Here is a 15,157-nt window from a genome sequence, read left to right as displayed (position 1 = left end):
TGATGTTTTTTTTCCTGCAGAACATAAAAAAGTTTTTTGTTGCTGTTGTTTTTTAGTCATAAATGAAAGTCAGTAAAGTCGGGTTTTTTAAACCCTAGTGTTCTTTAAAATATCTCCTTTTATGTTCCACATAAGGATACAGGGTGAGTAAATGACACAATTTTCATTTTTTAAGTGCATGGTTCATTGATGGCTGCAGATCTATTTGGATTCATTTAAATAATGGAGTTACCTTATTGCAGTCAGTGACTGTTTTTTCCTATCATCATTTGTTCTTTGTCTGACGTGGAAAGGATTAACATATCTGCAGAGTGAACTAAAATGTACAATCCAGACGTAAGCAAGTTCTCTTTGAAAGAAAAGAGAAAAGAAGACAACAAAACAGGTGGTGAACTAAACCTCAAATTAATATTTTATGCATATGACCTTTGAAGTTGTAATGTTATGTGTAATGTGTGGTTCTCCTCTTCCTCACAGGTGTTTAAAATGACTCCTCTACACATGAAAGAAACCTCCAAAAGGCATTTTGGTCACTTCCCCCAATGAGAAACATTAAAACGAGTTAACTTATTGTCCAAATATGGTGATATAGTCTGTTAAACACTGTTTGCGGCATCAGTTTTAAATGTTTGACATAATATCCTCTTTGTGTTGCATGGCATCTAATTCAGTGCTCATGCTGGTATGTGTGTGTGTGTAGATTTGTTCGTGTGGGACTGTGTGTTTATAACAGTTTCTAATGTGTGGGTTTCAGACTGGATGAACCTCCTCACCTGGCCTAATCACACACACGGACACAGTCCTGGTTAAGATGACCTCTAATATTCTGTAGAACATTGACAATAAGAGATCTGTGTGTGGATTCACCAGATGTTACTGTTGGAGAGCCACCTGGCTGTCTTAAACACCTGTGTTGGATCTTTCAGTGATAGTTTAATGGCTTAATTTATACATCTGATAATTGCAGCACTACGGCATATAGTTCCAATAACTTTTAAACTCAAGAGACAATCAAGCCCCTTTCCATTATGTGCACCTGGTGCACAGCGGCTGTAACACTGATATAAAAAAGGGTCTTTCCTTTAGACAAGGTTTGTTATCTCTGCTAAGGGTGGGCCTTTAAACAACGACCTGATGCTGTACTACAGCTTGACAAAGGCTGACATAAAAATAGCCTGTTTTTACGCATGTCACTGATAGGGTTAAGTTTGTGTCTAAGTGTGTGTGTGGCATACAGAGAGAGTGTGACTGTGTGACTGCACTGACAGGGCCACCCATTTAGTCTCAGCAAGTGGCCAACCAGAGGAGGGGCAAAAAAATACAACCTCCATGTGCACCTCTGCCTTTTGTGATCTGTCCTTACCCAACCCCAATCATGAAATTACACTACACAGTCTAATTATTACTCTGTTACACTGACCTAGTTCCCAGACTATAAGAAAACAGCAGTTCTTGCATCAGCTATCAAGTAGCAGCAAGTGGAAATTATTCCAATCAGGTCAAATAACACATTATACTATCCATATTATCCGTATGTAGGCTTTTTATACACATTCAAATGTGTGTTGGTTCTTAGGCCTACAATTTCCCTGGGATGAGCGATAATAGAAAATGAACAATGCTATTGTTGGGATCTTATTTACAGTCCTCACGGGAAATAGATTGGGAACTGTAAAGAATTTAACAAATCACATTTAGTTAATGATTCTTAGTTAGTAGCCTACTTTTAAATAATTTGGGAATGCAGAACAGATTTTTTTTTTTTTTTTTTTGTGATTTTCACAGTCTTCTTAGAGGTGATATAAATGGAATCCAATAATTGGTCTTAAATGGTAACACATTTAATTATTTTATTTGTATGTAAATATATTGACATGTGTAGGCCTAACTACACATTGATATTTGAACAACCAGTCAGCAAGTGCACTGGTGTATTTGTACCATAAGCCTCACTGTTGTAAACTGTATGATTCACTAAGAAAAAACGACACAGTCATTTGTTCGCGAATCAGACACTTGCACTTGTATTCATTTAAAGGGGTCATCGGATGCAAAATTAACTTTACAAGTTTTTGAATATAAATGTGTGTTGGAAGTGTGTGTACACATCCACCCTATAATGATTAAAAATCCACCCAGTGTTTTTTTTAAATCCCCGTTTTAAAATCCCCTTTCTGAGATTTCTGGCAGAATGACGTAGTTCTGTGCAGGCCGCTCCCACGATAGTTGATTGACAAGGCCATCTTACTTTAGACCTGCCCTGAGCGAGCTGTGAGCTGTCCGCCATTGTGTCAACAAGAATGTCTCAGATTAAGCGATTGAGGTGTTTTGTTGTTGGATGTAATAATGAACATAGCAGTCGTCATTTACTCCCGACATCTGAGCCGTTGAAGATGCAGAAGATTAATGTTACTTTTAATTTTGAAGGGATTGCGCCGAGCCTAAATGTTCGCGCGAATCATTCGTGATCCAGCTTCATCTACAGAAGAAGTGAGTATAAGGGTTTTTTTATGAATCTTTGCAAATCGCCTTTCCTAATATGTGCTAGTTAACAAGTTTCGCAGCTGAAGTTTACAGTCTGCTCCTCACCCCACGGAAGAGAGGGGCGGGGTCAGTAGATCTCATTAGCATTTAAAGCAACATGGACTAGAACAGCTTGCTAAAAACAGGAAATGGATACTGGAAGTGCGCTGTATGCGTTTGATTCACTAACAAGAACCGACTTAATAGAGTAATTTGTTCGAGAATATGCCTACACTGTTCGCATTTCTGATTTACGCTGTAGATCCTGGAGTGGTTTTGTGGTGCTGTTGAATACGTATTAGAAGTAACGTATTCATCTTCGTATTCTGTCTGCATTGGCAGTAGAAAACGCAAAAATTATTATCTGAACTGATCGTCATTCGGTTCTGGTTTATTTTGGAAATGGAACCGGTTCTGAATAAAGAAATAGCCTATAAGTTTCAAATAAGAACTACTTCTCGATTCCTAATCCTAATGGCTAAGCTACAGATCAAGTGGTGACAGTCAGAAAGACCACCCTCAGTGTGACACCACCAATCTGTGTGGGTGTGAGAGAAAGGTGGAGAGATGGAAAGACAACAACATTTTGTGATGAATTCAAACAGTTGTGAGCACATTTATGTGATATTTCAACTTCTGCATATTATCCACTAGTCACCCACAATCCAGTGTAGTCTGTAGATTCTGTGCTGAATTCTCTGCAAAGTAACTAGTGAGCATAAGCTCATAAAAAATGAGATGACAGGCATTTTAATTAGATTTTATATGCAATTTGTCTTTAATTTACAAAGAAAACATGATGTTGTCTTGCATGCAAGGACTTTGAGGAATTCAGGAAATGTTTGTTTAAAGGCTGTCTCTCCTACTGATGTTCTGATGGGTGCATAAACAGCCGATCATGTGGCAAGTGACAGAAGCCTCTGCTGTGTCAACAACGCCACTGTGAGCAGCAGCTGATAGAGGCCAATACAAACAGTGAATGACGACTGTAGCGCTGCAGAAAGTCTAAACAGCCTTCCTCCTCACCTGTCTCAAGCACAAGCCCTCATGCCTGCTTCACTGAGACTAATACAGGCCTGAGACTATGGGCAGTAGCTACAGTATAAGATTAATTTCTGCACTTGTCAAAAAAAAAAAAAAAGTCATTGTACTCAATATGAAAGTGTGCATGTGACAGAAAAATAGGCTACTAGTAATTTAAACTTTTAAAACTATACACTACCGGTCAACTGTGCTCTGTTCAGGATTGAAATATGCCTCAACATGAGCTTCAGAACATGCTTGTGTCATGCTTCACAATGTGCATGACGTAAAGCTTCAAAACTCTTTCATGATCCTGCATATGACATTTGGCTGGAAGTGGTGTTTGAAAAAGTTTTTAAAAATTTGTATTTTTGTCACACACAACTATCTATTGCTTAAGAAGTTTCTGATTTATAAACTGTGATCGTATGGATTACCATAGTGTTTACTTTGTATGGTTTTTGAAGTGTCAGCTTAAGAGGTCCATCCACGTGCATTATATGGACTCAGAGATGGATTGTTTTTCTAAAAATCGTTGTGTTCTGCAGAAGAAAAAAGTCATATGGGACGGCATGAGGGTAAATAAATGAGATAATTTTCATTTTTGGATGGAGTAAACTTACTAATTTTAAACTTACTTTTGCATTAAAGGGATGCACCACTCAAAAAATTTACAAAATGGAAAAGAATAATCAAAATAGTTATGATTTACCATTATCTTATGTCAAATACAAAAGGAAACATTTTGAAAAATGTTCACACTGCTTGTTTCCATTCAGTGACATTGCATGTGGATCTATCTGTCTTCCCCTACAGCATATGAAAACCTTCATTATTTTGTGAGGTCATTTTGTCCCTGTCCAATTTGCATGCATGTGTATTTATCATGTTATTTGTGTAACAAACATGTACGATGCTAACAAACCATTTATGATGTAAATAAGGTAAATGAACATAATCGCACCCACAGACACACTTAAGTGCACACACACACACACACACACACACACAAAAACACGTGTATCTCCTTCTTCCCAGACTTTTTTTGGTCCCGGAAGCCATGGGACGCTGGTGATAGATAGTATTCTCATCGCTGATCGGGCATTTTCCACTCTTTATCTGCCTGACACCTCTGCAACGTGGGTTCCCAGACTGAGGGGGCACAGTTTCCGTTTGATACACTTCTTCTGGTAAAAAGACCCCCACCCTCCCCTCCACCCAGTCCACACGTACATTAAAATCTGCCTGTTTATCTCGAGTAGATATCATTCTATTTTCAGAATGGGAAAACAAGCTCTGTACTCCCTTTGTAGATTTGGGACGCCAGTTTCATACTTTGTGTAGCTGTGTCATATTCTTTGACAATGTTTTTCTTTCTCTGTGTAAACATTAGACATTTCCCATTGTGAGATTTACTTTATATTGGCTATTTAGAGATTGCGTAATATACATTTCTGCCAACACTCTAACATCAGTGACCCGCTACAATCTCCCATCTGTGCTAGGGAGTGGGTATTTCAAAATTTAACATGAATCAGTGAGAGTTATAATGACACATTGTTCCTCTCTGCTTGCATAGGAGACTCTGGGACGTGTGACAGACGTAAACTGTTGATGAGGAATGCCGTTTTCTTCTTGCACCCACTGTGTGTTATGGTAACATTTTTTCCTGTTCTGAATTTCTTTTCTTTCACACCTACAGTTTCACAGTCCTTTCTCAGCAGGTCTAAAGGCCACAGGCCTCCCCAGACCACACTCGGATAAAGGCTGATTTATGCCATGGCTTGAAGAGGAGCAGTGTGGGCAGGCATCCTGAGCTATATAACTGTCCTCTTCATCCCTCTGTTATTAGTAGACTAGATTTCAGATCGGGGTCTTTCTGCTTTACTGAACAGTTAAGATTTAAATAATAATTGTTATTATTATTGTTATTTTGTTAACACTTTAGTATAGGGACCATTTCTCACTGTTAACTAGTTGCTTATTAGCATGCCTATTATTAACATATTGGCTGTTTATTAGTACATATAAAGCACATATTCTGCATGACCATATTATATTATATTAACTATTAATAAGCAGCAAATTAGGAATTTATTGAGGTAAAAGTCATAGTTAGTTGTTTGTAATGGTGAGATTTGAACCTTAAAATAAAGTGTGACCATTATTTTTATAGTAGTGAAACTAAATTGACTGAAATATTGTGGTGTCCATAAATCTGACTACTGACTACTTATAAGCTATACAATAATTTCAGAAAACTGAAAAGAAAAGAAAAGAAAAGAAAGCAATTTGAAAATAAAATAAAGAATAGAAATGGTAATTTCTCGCATTTGAGCTGCATGAACTCCCGACGGTTTGTGTAAAACCTGATGATTTGAGAATGTTCCAAAGAGCAACTTTTGCTTTAATGGAATAAAGAAAGCAAGGACGTTTTTTTGTTTTGTTTTTTTTGTTGTTGTTGGTTTTGTTTTTTTGTTTTTTTAATAAAGAAAGAAAGGAATGGAACATCTTACCAAACATTTTAAATCTTACCAAGCTAAAACTTTTGAATATTGTGCTTATTTGATTGCTTACGTTAGAAAGAGTTCAGAAAAAAAGAAGAAAAAAAAAAGAAAAAAGTTTTAACAATCCCAGATTTACAGTGTGGTCTCAGACTTTTAAAGATCAACTCCAGTGACAACATATTTGCCCTCAGTCTTTATGTTTGTAATGTGTAATGACAGTTAATGGTCAATGTTTATGCGTTGGTAATCTGGTTATTGCCATCTCATCCTTTATATTTCTTTTACCTGGATCTTTAGAATAACCCCTTAAACATATCTTTGTACTGGGTTGGTAAATCCAGCATATTATATGTATATGTATACATCTATAGAGTAGTTTTGCGTAATTCATAGCAGGTATGTGCTTGCTGTTATTAATTAATTTCACAGTTCATTTACAAAACCTACGAACAACATAGTCAAAACATGCACAAAAAAGCATTGGTTTGGGAGTTCCCTCACTGAATGAACTGTCTTTGGCCTATCCAAATATCTACCCACAACCAGCTGGCCTGGCAAAAATGTTGAATATGACCTTTTAGCTGATGGGTGTTACAGCCCAGAAATACAAGAGGTTTAAAATGGTATTAAAGATGGAACTTAATAACATCTGAGATGATCTTCTAACAAAACCAAATGATGTACTGCACATGCATACTGAGACAGAGATAAACACAAAAGACAAACTGATCACACCCTTGTTGACTGATTTAAGCTGTTGGATAACAATGACATATTTATGCATTTGAGTATCACTCACTTGCTCCTTTAAAAGGCTGCAGAAATGGTGCACATTTATTTATTTTTTTGATAGTTTTTGACTTTTTGTTTTATAAAAGACCAATGCCAAATGCTAAGATGTATGGTGAGTAATGAGTATAGTCTATAATATTATTGCTATTTGACTAGTCAAAAAGAAGTCTGAGTGTGAACCTAGTGATGGTCTGTGATTAAAAGTAAAACATTAGCCATGTAGCTTTTTGAATTGTGTTTTAATGATCATGTTATGAACTAGGCTACTTGATATTTCAAGGAGTAAGGAGTCCCATTTAAAACAAGTTTTTAAATGTCCTTGATAGCACTTCATGCCAACAATTGGTACATTTTCTGGATGATGTTAACAACTAAGCTAGAAGCAATATCGCAGACCTTTAATCATCCAAATCTGCCACCAAGCCCAAGTCCAGCCCAAGTATTAAGATCAGAAAGTGGAAGATGTTTCCTTCTGGGAAATCATTACTGACTCTGCATTGTAGGAAAAATTAAAGAGGGAATTTTTAAGGAGTATTCACGCAGACAGAGAGAGGAATAGTCACTTTCCATAATAACAGAGTATCCATTATCCATAATGGAAAGCAATGAAGATGGTCAGACTTGCTCAGTAACCAGTGATTTTCTTCAGCCTTTTATCAGCCTGTGCAGGTTAGCATTAGGTTAGTAATACAACTGACCAGGTTTCTGTGTTAAAAGATGTTCCTTTTGGATAAGAAAAATGGCCAGTTGTGTAAACCCTTGAAAACAGATGACAAACAGATGAGATGTTTCTTTGGTCATGATGCATTGATAAGGTGATATTTAAAGTTGGCATGAAACAGAAGTTGTGTTCATCTTTTCTTGCCTATTGTGACTTACTGCCAAGTGAAACAGCTTATTGAAGGATAAAAAAAGGAGAAAGGAAAAAAAAAAAAATAATCAGTATAATAAACTATAGTAAAAATAATATATAATAAACTAATTCTACTAAAAATATAATTTATTTCTGTAACGCAGCACTGAATTTTCAGCATCATTACTCCAGTCTTCAGTGTCACATGATCCTTCAGAAATCATTTTAATATGCTGATTTATTATGAGTGTTGAAACTGTTGTGCTGCTTCATTTTGTAAATATTTTTTACGGAACCTGTGATACTTTTTTCTTTGATTATTTGATGATTACAAAGTTAAAAAGAACATCATTTATTTAAAAAATACATTTTGTCTTACAATATAGAGTGCTATTCAAAAGTTTGGGGGTCAGTATTTTTTCTTTCTTTTTTTTTTTTTTTTTTTTAAAGAAATTATTACTTTTATTTAGGAGGGATGTGTTAAATGAATAAATGTCATAGTAAAGACTTACATTAGAAAAGATTTCTATTTTGAACAAATGCTGTTCTTTTTAACTTTGCATTCGTCAAAGAATTCACAGAATATCACAGATTCCAAAAAAACAATATTAAGCAGCTCAACAGTTTCAACACTCATAATAAATCAGCATATTAAAATGATTTCTGAAGGATCATGTGACACTGAAGCCTTGAGTAATGATGCTGAAAATTCAGCGCTGCATCACAGAAATAAATTCTATTTTAAAGTATATTGAAAAAGGAAACCAATATTAGAAATTGCAATAAGATTTCACAATATTGTTGTTTTTTTCCTGTATTTTTAAAAAAACATTAAAAATCTTACTGATCCCAAACTTTTGAGCGGCAGTGTATGTTTACACCACTGCCAAAAAAATTTATTAGTCCAGAGCCATGTATACCTATTGCCATGTAAAACAACATCTGTAATGCAAACCACTCCATATTGCTGGCATAGGCTAATATTGCAATACTAATGCAATGTCATTGCCAAAAAAAAAAAAAAACACAATAGGTTGCACAACTTTGATAAATAGTTGCGTTACACAGTGTGGACATTCAGTCATTTAGATCAGATTTCAAATGAATACACAAATATCAGGACTGACAAATCTGAGAACATAGTTAAAGGGGTCATATGACATTGCTATAAAGAACATTATTTATACCTCAAGTGTGAGACAGAAATGTTATGCCCCTTACCGTATAGTGATGCAGTGTCCCGGGACGTCGACACAAAGACAATAAAGCCCATTACAAACAAGGCATTTGTTGCATCCAATGGGGACATACTGTCTTTTTAAGTGTCGCGTTGCATCACGACCCGTAAACATTACCACGTCTGCATTTGTGATCGGAGAAACAACAAACAAAAAGCACTACTCTGCACAGCTCAAAACTCGCATTTGAATAGTCAGTGACAAATTCTTTAAATATGAAAACATACTTACAGGCTGTGAGTCAGAAGCGCCAGACTGACCTTGCAAAGTTGGAATTGCCCCACTTTATAGAAACAGTCTTTTAGCATAGCTGGCAGGCTACTCCCAGGTTCAGGAAATAGTCCTCCATAAAATGTGCTGCACACACTCAAATATTTGGGTTGAACTGTTCTGGAACAGTGTTGTAAATACAACTTAACCACTGATTTCTAGCTGTGTCTTCTTTTGGAAGCCCAGACAAAGTAGTTTCGCTTTCACAACGAAACACGGTGTCTCCAGGACATGGCGCCCGCAGCAGCAACAATACTACAGCAAGAATAAAAGTGCATATAAATTTCTTTGCATATAAATTTGGACTGTGTTTTGCAAATTTCCCCACACCATGACGTAGACATGTGGGGGCGTGTTTGATTCAGCCGTTTTAGGGGGGCTTGGTCAAGTCTTAACTTTATAAAGAATATCTCTTTGGTTTTGAGACTTTAGTCTTTGCAACTTCAGGGATCTTATCTATGCACAAACAGCTTGTAACACTCCAAAGACAAAGGAAAACTTGAAATCGCATCATATGACCCCTTTAAGACCTCCTGATCTTAAGCACTATGGCTGCTAATTACTTCAATAAATCAGCAATGACAATGGCATTTAAGGCAACACACAAACACGTCTTTTCTGGAAGGGCTGCTGTTAAATTAATGTTCATTATGCAATTTGTATTGTGTAGGCTGCTTTAAAACCACATGGGCTTCCCCTAAAAATTCATCAAAATGCAGCAGCGATATTTATCTACGAGGGTACTGTAGTTTGTCAACATGTTGAGCAATGGTCATACAGGAGTTTATTACTATGGTGATCATGGCAAATTTCAAAGCGGTGCATCTGTTTCGAATATGTCAGTTCAAGAGTTTCATGTGGTTCAGTATGGAAGAGCTTGAGATGGCTTATGGTCTAATTCAACACTGAAAACACAGGCTGTATCAGATATTAGAATGTATACTGATTTGCAGAAGGAACAGTGTTGAGTTATGAAATGTGTTTATTGGCTTACAGCTTGGCAACAGGGCTTGATGGAGACCCTTGAGACGTAAGGGAAGGGTTTGGAGTCCACGTCCAGCAGGGGACTCAGATATTGCCAGCCGTACTTCCAAACACACTGAACTTGATTGTGGTTTTGTTATGCTCTGAATTCTTGCGAACTGCTTGACACTGGTTTTCAAATGTTCAAATGTTGACAGTTTTATTCATGTTATGATCTCAGGCATCCTTGTAGCTCCATTAGTAAAGTGTGGCTCCTAGCAATACTACAGTAGAGGGTTTGAGCATGTGATCTGTTCAAATATTTACTGTGGATGCACTTTAAGGCACTTCAGACAAAGGCACGGACAGTTATGTTACATCATGACAACACTTAGTCACTACCATATCATATATTTTGCATTAACATACTGTATATGTAAGAGAATTTGTGCATGTGTCAACATGTGTTTGTGTTGGCACTAGTTATTCTCTTGAGAAGCAATGTTTGGTCAGTGCATCCTCCCAGGCCGGCCTTGTTTGAGGAGAGTAGGCAGGGAGTCATAAACACATCTCACTCTGTTTAAACACAGATGACTTAGAGTCTCCTATTCCTCAGATTAGAGTTCCCTCTCTTTCTTTCACTCGCCTGATGTTACTACGTTGCAGAGCCAAAAAAATTATTCAGGAATAAAGTGAGTGCAGCTTTAGGAACATTTTTAGCAGAATATAATTGATAACAATGTCTGTCATAGTCTAGGGGGTGTGTGAGTTATTCTAAAACTTGTCCTGGAGGAAATGTACCCTGTAAAATAACTTTAGTTCCTCTGATGTTCTGTGGTCGATCACTTGGTGACATCTTAATACATCCTCTTTTATGAGGGTCTGCATGTGTTATTGAGGGAACAACTGAGAACAGGGTCCTGGACTGAACTGTCACTTCACTGTATAGCTGGGTGGTCTCCCCTTCCAAGAGAAGATTGTTAAAATAGTGGTTTATCGCGCCTTGATGTATTTGTAATGAACACACTGTAGTGCTGGTTTTTCTTCTGTTGCTCACAAATAGTGGGTGTCACTAGAAAACTTAATTGTCTAATGGAGGCTTTGTTTATGTCTCTGATTCTGTTTATTGGGAGGATTTTAGCATGATTTCCAATTTCCATTGCTTATACCGGTGGTTCTCAATTCCAGTCCCGGGGAGCCCCTGCTCTGCTCATTTTGGCTCTGTTATCTGACACACTCAGTTCAGTTCCTGGATCTCTCTCCTAATGAGCTGATGATCTGAATCAGGAGTGTTAAATGGGAGCAGGGAGTCCCCAGGACTGGAATTGAGAACCAGTGGGTTGGTGAGATTTTTTTATCTTATGTTGACCAAGGCTGTATTATATAAAAACTGTAATATTGCAAAAATATTACTTTAAAAGATTTAAATGATCTATTTCAATATATTTTTAATTTTTAATTCATTCCTGCGATGGCAAAACTGATTTATCAGCAGTCATTGCTAATATGCTGATTTGGTGCTCAAGAAACATTTTGTATTATTATAAATGTTGAAAACAGTCGCTAAATGGAATGTATAAAAGAACAGCCTTTATTTGAAATTGAAATCTTTTGTAGTATTCTAAATGTCTTTACTGTTACTTTTGATCAATTTAATGCACCCTTGCTCAATTTCTTAAAAAAAGTAGTGTATATGCTGTACCATTATACATCACTTTAAAACAGCCTTTTTCAAGCATCACATTGAGCTCTCACTCTTTTACCCGTCTGTACCCTACCTGCTAATGTACTGTAGTCAGTATATCAGGCTTATGTCATAGCACACGATCATCACACAGCTGTGGATGAGAGGAGAGCAGAGGAGAAATCAGCTGTCAAGTTTGTTTGGCCATTGAGAATGTGGGCCAAAATGAGAAGTATTTAATGATGATGTGAAGCATTGAAATGTTTATAGTAATTATAATGGAACTACATACTGTACATGTAGAAGATTTAGAATTTCACCATCTCAGTCTTTAAATTAAAAATAATGTTCCAGTGGAATATTAGATTGGCATTTCATTTTTTTTTTTTTTTTATCATTATTTGTAGATCATTAGTTCTGGTCTTGGAATTTGATTGATTTGCTGAGTGGCATTCCTTGACTATTTTATAGTCCACTTTTTTCTCTATTTCCTTTTCTTCTTTCTTTCCTTGAATAACTAGAACTTGAATAAAGCAGTAGTCTCAGTATGTTTTGAGTTCTTACAGGAGCGAAACTCTTATGTGCAGAAATGAGACAGTGGAGTGACTAAGAAACGTCTCCCACCCTGTGCTTACAAGCTGACTTCATTTCCCTATAAGCAGCTTTAGACCATGAGGTATTTTTGAGAGGCCCTAGTTCCCTTGCCTAAAGTCATTTGCCCATCACCCATGACATGGCATGCTGGTCTGTATGATTTTGATCAACCGTACTGAACTTACTCAAAATCTGGCTTGAGTATGGTGTTTGTGTATGTGTCTGAGGCCGCATGGGGTCTTCTGTTTACGTAGCAAGGGAATGGAAATATGTTTCTAAACTGTCAAAGTTTAAAGGACAGGATTACATGCATCAGTGAGAGAGACAAACAAACAAACAGACAAAATTAAGCTTAATTTAATGGAGTCAATCATCTCAGAACAAGCTTCATTTGTCACTTGTGGGTGTGTGAGGGAGGGAGGAATAAGACATTAGCTTACAGTATTTTCCCACAAATTTTGCCATAGAATCATGATGCCAAACTTTATAAATGTCATAATTTTATGGCATGTCTGAGTTTCTAAACACTCTCTGAGCATTCAAGTCGTGTTTTCTGAAGAGAATAACATTTACACTGTTACTGTCAGTCTTTCAATGCCTGATTCATTTGTTGCATATTTTAAGGTATGTTTCACTTAAATTCTCCTTTGAAAGCTTTCTCTATTAACTTTTACTCAGTATTTACTCCACTCTGAGTATGAGTATCCACTCTTTGATGACTGAGTCACCAAAATTAGACTAGGTTGTGAGTCTGTTGACAAGTCAATATCTACAGAGAATGTTTAGACCATGAAAGGACTGAAGTAAGAGTTTGTGATGATTGTTGAAAAGTTACTCAGAGCCCATCCCTGAAAAGCCACTCTGATGAGTAGATAAACACAAACCTTTCATGGTAGAGTTAAAAATGTCCCTCCTAGTGCTGTTGCTGATGACTTCTTGGAAATAACGCAGTATAGACCATTGAGTTTTTAATAAATCAGCAATGAGGGCAAATTACATCCACAAGGCAACTTACAAACATTTCTTATTTTGGGAGGGGTGCTGATCATTGTCTAATTTGAACTGTCTTTCTGACATGCACAGTGGTGGTTGCTTTAAGACCGCATGGGCTTCCCCTAAAATGTAAAAATATCAAAAAAATACCTCAATGTCATTTATGAATATATAATGTCACTGACAACCTCTTGAGTGCTTTGTGCATTGTTGACAGCACTTGTAATTTAAAAGCACCACTATACATGGAATGCTTGGAGATGTCTGTTGTGGCTCATAAGGCATTTAAGTCAGTTTGTAAAAATATGCTTTATTGGTCAGTTTGAAAAGACTTTTCAGGTGTAGTTTTAGGTGCAGTACTGCAGATAAACATAGAAAACATAAAATAGATCTTAATTCATGTTTTACCATGATAAAACCTGGGCTTCCTAATGCTTGAAAATCACTTTTTTTTTCTATATTCACATACTATTTAACCTTTGTATTAATACCTTAAGATCTTTTATATTACTGTATTTATATTACTGAGAGATGTTCTGTTTGAAAAGCTATAAATAAGACAGCATATTTGATATTTTAATAATTTTAGGAATCAGAGAGGAACATTATGTTTCTCTGCTGTGTTTCAGTGTCTTGGAAATTAGCTCCATGAGCTCAGTGAAACATCTTCATGTGAAATACTTGATGTAATGCTCAAAGTACATACACATAGCCCTGACAAAATACAACAATCCAATCTTTGTGCAACTCAGGAAAAGAAAATATGTTTATCATGTACTCACACCTTCAAAATCATTCATGCACACAGATTTCAGTGTATTGACTGCATGGAGTTATCTCATATTTCCCCCAAATTACTGGTCCCTTTGGAACAGATGACTTTTGAAAAGGTTCTCCTATAGTCTCGTCACTTATCAGTTACACTGTATTTTAATCCTAATCATCTGAATTTTGTGGTTCCCATATACACACTTGCATACAGTGGCTTCAAAACCAGTGAGCAATTGTTGTCCTCAGCCAGATTTAAATGAATTTAAATCTGGTTAACCCTGCGTTTGTGGAATGTTAGATATACTACTTCTCTGGAAGGGTGTCAAAGCCTGAACTGGAGGTCAAAGAAGCAGACAGGATGGTGTCAGTGGAGTCACTATGGTTATCTCTGGTCACCCTCCCCTAAATCACAAAACGATATCCCTCACAGTACAAGCTGCTGTAATTTAGCTGAGGACACTAATTTGGCTGACCTTTGCTTCACCCCTTAGTTCTTGTAAGGGACACTTCAAAGACTTTGAGTTAAATTCTTTAAAATATATATTTTTGAAAATATATTCTTCTGCAATCTTAGCAATTTGGTGCATGCAGATTTTAGAGATAATAAAAAAAGATTACAAAAACATGACAAGAGTCATACATAATTTATTTAAATGACACATTTATTATATACAGAAAACACAATGTTTATTTTGGGCTAGAATGCAGATTTATGTCTTGCCAATGGGTTTATTCTTTTCTATAGCTCTAGGCCTTATTCTCCTGAGTCCACCCTTAAGAAAACCTGTTAATTACCCTTAATTACTTTACAGCCACACTGACAGAAGCAAACAGGACATTCCTGCAAGTGTGAGTTGTATGACAGACGCGACCAGACAGAGACAATGAACACAGCTTCACAAGTACTTGTCAATGTAAGGACAAAGTTACTGAAGAAACACTGTAT

Source organism: Onychostoma macrolepis, chromosome 05 (assembly GCF_012432095.1).
Source record: "Onychostoma macrolepis isolate SWU-2019 chromosome 05, ASM1243209v1, whole genome shotgun sequence".
In the NCBI taxonomy this organism is placed as follows: Eukaryota; Metazoa; Chordata; class Actinopteri; order Cypriniformes; family Cyprinidae; genus Onychostoma; species Onychostoma macrolepis.
This window is presented reverse-complemented; position numbering follows the sequence as displayed.